Genomic DNA, 9,288 nt, shown 5'->3' with positions numbered 1-9,288 from the left:
AAGTCATACACATCCAACACCTCCACAATCTCAACACCTTCTTCGCTTCCCTCCCTAAGATCAACCGCATCTCCTTCACTTTGTGACCGAAGCAAGTCTGGAACGACCATTTCTTGGTTTAGGCCGGAGTTGTACAGATTGATTTCTCGAATCACAAGCACTCCCGTGCAGTGCATTTGTTTAGGGTTTAGATTCATTTCTCATCCACACACCCCAAATTACCAAAACCAGAAGAAATAGTTTTCACCCATAAACAATTGGAGACCACAGTGGGAGGTTAATCTCTTGGTCGTAAATTCAATTTCTTCAAAACCCGATTCAACTTTATCAATTTCGAAAAGGGTAGATCTTAGGACCAATTCAATCATCAATCCATTTCAAGATGGTAGAACTCAGGTCTAGATCAGCAATCAATTATGATGGAGCTAGTGTGTATAACACTCTCGGTATTGATGTACCTGTCAGTGGAGCTACTATGGTCAATACATCTCTTGGAGCCATCACTTCTACCACCAACGCCAGCGGAGCAGGAGATGTTCCAGTAAGTGTAACGCCTCCCATCACCAGAGCCATAGAATCCGCGAATCCCGACATCTCCTCAAGTGTAACGCCTCCGGTGGTCACCAGAGCAACAGATTCCACTCCTTCGTCAGGACGAGGAGCTGGAGGGACGAGAGGAGGACCATCTCTCATTACCATCGCAGACTTGATGGAGAGGCAGGAAGTTCTTTCTAAGACTCAAACAGATATGGCTACAACTCAGAAAGAGGTACTCATTTTTCTTAAAACATTAACTGATCGATTGCCACAAGAGCCACGACATCCCCTGGAGCCAACAAGGAACGCATTCAACGCACCTGGAGAAGGTATTTCAGCGGCGCGGGCCTGCATGGACCTGATCAAAGAAACAACATCATATATGAACGGTCCTTTCATGGAGACTCTTTACACCGTGGACTGATCCTCACAACAATCCTCCTCAAGTTAATAGTTTCATTATGAACCAGAGGCCGGATCAGGAAGTAGTTTCTCTAGGAAAGTTTATGCGAACTTTTACATCTCTCGAAGGATCAGCAGGCGGAGACGTTGTGATGCAATCAACCAGAGGAAGGTCACAACCATGCCCTACATGTCACCGCACGCATTAAGGATTCAGAGTTCAAGAGGGCCCTTATCGACACAGGAGCGTCTTCGGATGTGATTACTCTCAAGACTCTCAGGACATCCAAGGTTCTCCAAGGAAAGGTCGTATGAAAGCCTACTACAACGACGATCTACGAGAGGAAGTACCAGATGCTCCACGACAGCTACAGGACGGTACCAATTCCAAAATTGATGGGCTCGAAGTGGTCAACATCGGGGATGAGGAATATCCTAGGCCTATCTCCATCATTTCGACCTTGTCTACGGAGGAACACACGATACTTGTGCAAATTCTCAAGGAATACCAGGACATTTTTTCCTGGACTTATGAAGAAATGCCAGATTTAGATTTGTCACCCATCATTTACATGTCATACCCGGATCCAATCCGGTTGCAGTTCAGACACGAGGAAAATGGACAGATCAGGTGTTGCATGGATTTCAGAGACTTGAACAGATGCCGCCCCAAAAACGATTCTCCTCTACCTAATATTGACATGTTAGCAGATGCAACCAGCGGACACGGCATGTTTTCCTCCATGGATGGATGTAGCGGCTACAACCAGATAAGGATATACGAGCATGACAAAAGTAAGATAGCTTTTCGAACTCCTCTCGGAAATTTTTATTAAATTGTACTGCCATTTGGTTTAAAGAATGCCGGTGCAACGTATCAACGCTCTATGACGACAATCTTCCACTGGAGTCGATACCTCAAGAGAGCGCCTCAAGAAGATAACGATGTCCACGCGTCATGTCGAGCAAAATTCGGGCGAGTCACTCTATCAGACGATGGTGTATGTCCACCGTGCTATGTTGGAGAATCTGCGCTTTTGGTCATCCTCTGGACTTCGTGAAGCTGTTGAACGCTCATCTACAACAGCATCTTCCCTACTAGAAAGAACCAGTTTCGCTGAAGAAGCAAGAGGAAAGATACCGAGATACAACATCCTGCGCGTCCAAAATTGCCAAATTCAACTCTAGTACCACATGCACGACTGTCGCAATAATGAAACAACGTCCAAGATATTCCATATCTGGATTGACGGTAACTACATCAATGAGAGACGCTTTCAGAATTTGTCTCCCATGGAAAAAGTAGTTCTGTTACCAAAGGAGATTGCACCTAGGACTTAAGAGGGTGCCAAGTTCGTACAAGTTGCCACCACGCCTCTCCCTGCCAGTCTCTTCTGATCACATCTGCTGCCAAGAACTGTTTTTGCTTGTCGATTGATACCATCCATAGCTTCACCATATCAACGACCATTACGTACAAAAGACCCGTCGGGCATACAAGATAGAACCATGTAAACCACGCTTGGGGACTGAGGCTCAGCACGAAGTTCCTTCACCGTCAGTCAAGGACTTCTTCAACACGAGAGAGATGGTCAATCAAGAAGCATGGAATTCACATAACTAAATCAAACTGAAGAGGAAGCCACTTCAACGCTCCCTCCAGCAGAAGCTGCTTCAATGGTCTATTCAAGAGTCGCCTCAACGCTCTCTTCGGGACCCACGTTCGCTTCAGAATCCTGCTTCAATGCTCTCTCCAGGAGCCACCTTTACATTTGCTTCAAAAGCTGCTTCAATGGTCTATTCAAGAGCCGCCTCAACGCTCTCTCCGGGACCCACGTTCGCTTCAGAGTCATGTTTCAACACTCTCTCCAGGAGTCGGTTCAACGTTCGCACCAGAAGCCACTTTAACATCCTCTCGAGCCGTTTCAACACGCAAGCTACATCAATAATCTGCGCTTTGGTCAAGTTATCTTTGATGTACTCATTTCTCAATATACGTCTCATCCATCCTTCATAAGGGCCCAGCGGAGCATGACAAACCTTGAAGTCGATAGGAGAAGGGTTATCTTGTGGAACAGATATTTTCAGATAGATGAAAGGGCGCGGTGAACAACTCATTATCTATGTTCGGCATATCCTTGAAGCTGTCAACACTCCCTGACTTGGCATCAGCATTATCCCCAGAAGACATCTTAGCAGGACCCCTTTTGTTCATCCTACAATAAAATAAAAGCGGGGGAGTCAGTACTTGTATGAAAACTCATGGGATGTGTAGTCACGCACGACAGGACATACATTCACGTTAAAATACACCAGGCTGGGAAAAACAAACAAGGCTGGTATTGGGCCACGTCAGCAAACGAGGCCGGTGTTAGTCAAGTCCGCAAAGCCGGTGTTGGTAGAGATCGCAAGGCTAATATCCTGTCACGCAAGCAAGACTGATATCACGTCACGCAAGTAGGACGATATTGGATCACATCAAGACGGTATTGGTCAAGGATGATCAAGGTCACAAGGATGGTACTGGTCCACGTCAGCAAACAAGGATGGTATTGAGCCACGTTAGCAAACAAAGCCGGTGTTTGTCAAGTCCACGAAGCCGGTGTTGATCAAGGTTACAAGGCCGAACGAAACAAGACAGCAAGGCCGGTATCGATCGAAGCAGCGATGTCCGTCAGCAAGGTCGGGGTTCGTCAAATCAGCAAGGCCGGTATCGATCGAAGTAGCGATGTCCGTCAGCAAGGTCGGGGTTCGTCAAATCAGCAAGGCCGGTGTCGATCGAAACAACGATGTCCGTCAGCAAGGTCGGGGTTCGTCAAATCAGCAAGGCCGGTGTTGGTCAAGGAGAAAGTATGGTGTTGGGGTGAGGCAACAAGTATGGTGTTTGGTCGAAGCAGGCACAACCGGCCCCAAGCAAATCCGGCATGCGGCGGGTCCCACTTGATCAGGCACAACCGGCCCCAAGCAAAGCAGGCACACGACGGGTCCCACGTTCGAGCAAGGCAGGCATAACAAGCCCACGTTCGAGCAAGGTATGCATAACAAGCCCATGTTCGAGCAAGAAGGCGCATGATGAGTCCCACGATCGAGCGAAGCAGGCGCAACAGTCCGTTGAGCAGGAACATCAGCCCCAAGATCGAGCGGAGCAATCACGAAGCAGGCTCTCCACCGAAGCAGGCATAGCAAGGTCGACCGAAGCAGGAAAGACCGACATCATGCTAGGGGAACGCTCACCTGGACGCCTCTTGAACGTGACATGATCCAAGGACAGGACCACTCGTCTCTCCTGGTAACATCTAACTTTGTCTCATAAGTTTTATCTGTATATGTCACCATCTAATGCCTACCCCACAATAGTGTAACCATTATGTGCTAGGCAGGGGACTTAATGTTGATGGTGCATTTCATTTAAGGCTAAAATTGTAAAAAGCCAAAAAAATTATGCGCTGACATCCTGCAAAGGATAGAGCCACTGATAAGTGATGAATACTTCTCCACTTTACTAATTCATCCAGGTTGGAGCATGTAGCAACAATTTCTTATACCCTGTGAATTTATAACATTATCAATTAATACATGACTAGCCTTGTGTTTCTTATTCAGCTGAACTCTCATTATTAGTGCGGCATGACGACTGAGTGTTGCTCTCAGCAGAGTAACATGAATCTCCAAACGTTGATAATGAGGTATGCACGAAATACTCGTACATGCTACATCTCTCGGTGTGTTAAACTTGCCCGATTAAACATATTTGAATCTGGACTGTCCATATCAGTCTCAGAAACAATCACAGCCACACAAGTCGGCAACACGATTTAACCAGCCTAGACGATCCTCAGCAGGAGCAGGCTACTACATTAATGACCACCAGCAGGACCACTTATGCCTTGGTCGGTCGAATACCTATCATGCCTCCCAAACTACCACCGAACACCAGCCTGAAGCTGGATGTCCAAACTGGTATGGAGCAGCTTGGAGGAATCGTACAAACAAAGGCCGTCTATGGCAGTCTCAAGTTCATCACGTCCGTCCAACTTCACCGGCGTGGTTGGACGGTGTGGATCAGCCCAAAGCCGGTCGAACAAGCGTCGTGGTGTACACCGGCAGACCTTCTTCCTATCTGCATGACCGACTCTTCCTTAACCTGACCAGATTGCAATATACGTTTGTCCGAATTTGTGTCAGCGTGAAGAATTGAGGGTCGCAGGAAATTCCATTAAAGGTCCCAAATTGATCACGACAATCCAATTTCACCGTCATGATTGGATGGCTTAGATCAGACCCATAGCCACCAGGCAGGTATTGGCGCGTTCACCACCGGCCCAACGGAGGCCCACATGGTCGGCCTCCCCAAAAGAGAAGCGTGGCTTTCCAATTCGTCCAGCCAAAGCAGTGTGGACGTGAAACCCTAATTAGGGTTTGAGGCACATTACATGTGTCGCAAATCAGTCTCAACCATCCATCTTCGCAGGCATAGATGGAGGGTGTAGATGTAGATTCAAAGGGACCAGAGCATGTCAACACAATTACCGTGGGCCCTCCTACATACATGACTAATCGGTCAAGACCAACTATGGTTGGTCGTCTCAATTCTTGCGCCAAACTAGGCATGGCCACGCGTTTTCAACTGCAAATCGATCTCGACCACTCAACTTTGCCGGACAAATTGAGTGGCTTAGATCACATCTTCACGGGACAGTAAGGTACGGACGTGTGCATGGCCTTCCGACTGCTTACCTGACTGATCGGCCAAGACCGACCATGGTTGGTCGTCTCGAAACGCGCACCCGAAGTAGACACGACGTGGGGTCTTCAATTCCCTTGCGGCATGGGATTTCTGTCGCAAATCAATCTCAGCCGCTCCTCTTTGCCAGACAAATTGAGTGGCTTAGATCGCACCTCCATGGGACAGTGAGGTACAGACACCTACACCAGCAGGCCTTCTACACGCATGCCCAATCGGCCCTGCAAATAACGTGTCCCATGTTTGGATTCGACCAAGATAAAGGTTGGTGTTCGAGCACCTCCTAAACCCTAATCCGACGGTCGCAGATGTGGGTCGCAATCCATCTCGTCCGTCCGACTTCACCAGCTTGGACGGAAAGCCTAAGACAGGAGTTAGGCGACCAGTGAGGCATCACCACGATCACCGTCCACCACTATTCCACACAAAGTTATCGGCCAAGTCAGGACTCGCCTGTACAGCCTGCAAACTATCACTCGAAGATGTCTTGACGTGATGCTATTTTAATATGCTTAATCCGCGATTTACTCAGTTAAGCCTTAAAACAGCGATGCTTCACACATGCTGAATATATTCGATGCATTACCTGCATGTAATACACACGATACTTCACAAGTATCGACTTCCTAAATAACTTAGTTATCTAATCTAGCATCACATGCTACTTTTTGTGGGTCCCACGATCCACACATTCGAGACATCAAACATGTCACAAACTGGGGGATACTTACTGGGGTATTGGTCTGGTGGTTTACAGCGTGCAGCGCACAACGCGCCATCACAAGAACGTGTCAGGAAGACATGGACGGTTAATGATGATGGGAGAAGTGGGCAAGACTGATCGTGTGACACTAACACACGCAACTCCACTACTCCATCACTCCACTTTCTCCACTTCCCATGAGAGACGTGGGTTAGGCTCAATGACTTGTATAAATAGGTTCTCCTCCCTATTTCCAAGACAGAACAAGACAACAGAAACCAAGTGTTGATACAACCGTATCCAAACACCATAACTGATAGCTTACATTCTGCAAGCCAGATCATCTTTCTGATACAAGTCATACACAACCAACACCTCCACAATATCAACACCTTCTTCGCTTCCCTCCCTAAGATCAACCCATTCTCCTTCACTTTGTGACCGAAGCAAGTCTGGAACGGTCATTTCTTGGTTTAGGCCGGAGTTGTACAGATTGATTTCTCGAATCACAAGCACTCCCGTGCAGTGTATTTGTTTAGGGTTTAGATTCATTTCTCATCCACACACCCCAAATTACCAAAACCAGCAGAAATAGTTTTCACCCATAAACACCTGTCAAGAGATTCTTGCTCTTTCTGGAGGTATAACTCAACATCAAGAGATAAGCTCTCAAGATTCTTTTCAAGCCCTGAAAACACTTCAATGGATTTTAAACCTGGTGGAGGTTTAGATAGAATTTCTTCTACAGATTTTATTAAATCAGTAATGGAAGAGAATTCTAAAATCCCTGGATCTAGTTGTGCATTTATTGAGATAACACTATTGTCCATATAGTCAGATCGCTACAAACACAGACTTGTAAGGTCTTAAACGTGTTTGCCTGCTCTGATACCAATTGAAAAAGCCGGGGTCTAACACCACCACCCAATATTTCGATTAGCAATCTGTATGGACTAACTCCGAAATACTTTGCTAGAGAATCAACTAGACAGTCAGACTCAATCTAGATAAAAGTATCTCAAGGAGTTAATATCTCTCTCTTGATTTGTTTTTTACTCAAGCTAAAAACAATAACGAGTCTTTATCAAATACAAGGAATACTTGGACGATACCAAAGACCAATGTCCAAGGATCAATCAATATCAATCAACAACCAAAGGTTGGATTTCCAATTGATGATCACAAACGCACAACCTGTATTATTTCAATTATATAAAATATAATGCGGAATAGAAATAACACAGACACCAGAAATTTTGTTAACGAGGAAACCGCAAATGCAGAAAAATCCCGGGACCTAGTCCAGATTGGATACACACTGTATTGAGCCGCTACAGACACTAGCCTACTGCAAAGTAACTTCGGACTGGACTATAGTTGAACCCAAATCAGTCTCCCACCGATCCAAGGTACAGTTGTACTCCTATGCCTCTGATCCCAGCAGGATACTGCGCACTTGATTCCCTTAGCCGATCTCACCCACAACCAAGAGTTGCTGTAACCCAAAATTATAGGCTTGATAATAAACAGATCTGTCTCACACTGAAAAGTCTATAAGAGGATAAATCTGTCTCCCACAGATAAACCCTAGGTTTTATTCCGTCTTTAGATATAAAATCAAGGTAACAGGAACCAATTGATAATCCGGTCTTATAATCCCGAAGAACAACCTAGATTAATCAATCACCTCTCTACAATCCTTCCTGACTACACAAGCGGATTGTCGAGGAATCACAAACAGTGAGACGAAGATGTTTGTGACTTCTTTATCTTTCCTATCGGAGAACTCTCACGATCTCAAGCCAATCAATCGATTGTACTCGTAAGATAGAAGATGCAAGATCAGATCACACAACTACGATAAAGTAGTATCGGTCTGTCTTCACAATCCCAATGAAGTCTTTAAGTTGTTAACCTGATTTTAGAGAAGAAAATCAAAGGTTAATGGAGATCGACTCTAGAGGGCGCACTAGTAGCACACAGACGTGTGGGGATTAGTTTTGCACAACGCTAGATGTCTCCTTTATATAGCCTTCAAATCAGGGTTTTTCCTTAGTTACAAAGCAATCCTTATTCACCGTTAGATGAAAACCTGATTTAGATTCTAGCTAATATTTCTCAACCGTTAGATCGAAAACTTAGCTTGTCACACACACTTGGGTAGACGTTTACTGGGTTCGTAAAAACCATGCCCAAACGTGTTCGTGTATGTTGGTTCAACATAGTAACCCAAAAGGTTAACCATATGAGTATGTCATATTAACCTTGTTCTTCTTCACCATAACTAGTTCAATTGACTCAAATGAACTAGTTAAAGATTTGTTCAATTGCTTTGAGATCTTATGTAACTACACAAGACACAATTGAAACAAAGATGATTCGATTCGACTGAATAGGCTCATGCACATTATAGCCACGATTTTCATAAAGCATTCCTTAGTAATTTAATGTTTCATGTTCAGAGCACATCTTTAGATCATAACCTCTTAAGTCACAAACAAGTTCGCGAACTTAAGTTAATCGGTTGAGTTTTCCAAACTCAGCAGAAATTCTCGAAAAGAGAACTTCCGCCAGTTCGCGGACTTAGCACACAAACGATTTTTGGAAAATCCCAGCAGAAATTCTCGGTCGAGAACTTCCGACAGTTCGCGGACTGAGTCTGCGAACTAGGTTCGCGGACTTGGCAAGCCAATTCCAAAATCCTCCCGATTTCTCTTGATCATCAAAGTTCGAAAACTTCGGTTCAAGGAATACATGGTTATGTAATCTAAACTCTCATTTCAATCATTGAGACATTCTCAGAGGACGCTATGTAGCTGTTATTCACAGACCGATTCACGTCAGAGCAATTCTCAAAGTGATTGAAACTTTTCATGACTTTCGCCACTAAGTGAAGATAAAC

This window comes from Papaver somniferum, chromosome 5 (assembly GCF_003573695.1).
Source record: "Papaver somniferum cultivar HN1 chromosome 5, ASM357369v1, whole genome shotgun sequence".
Lineage (NCBI taxonomy): Eukaryota > Viridiplantae > Streptophyta > Magnoliopsida > Ranunculales > Papaveraceae > Papaver > Papaver somniferum.
The sequence above is the reverse complement of the archived record's forward strand: the minus strand, read 5'-3'. Positions refer to the sequence as shown.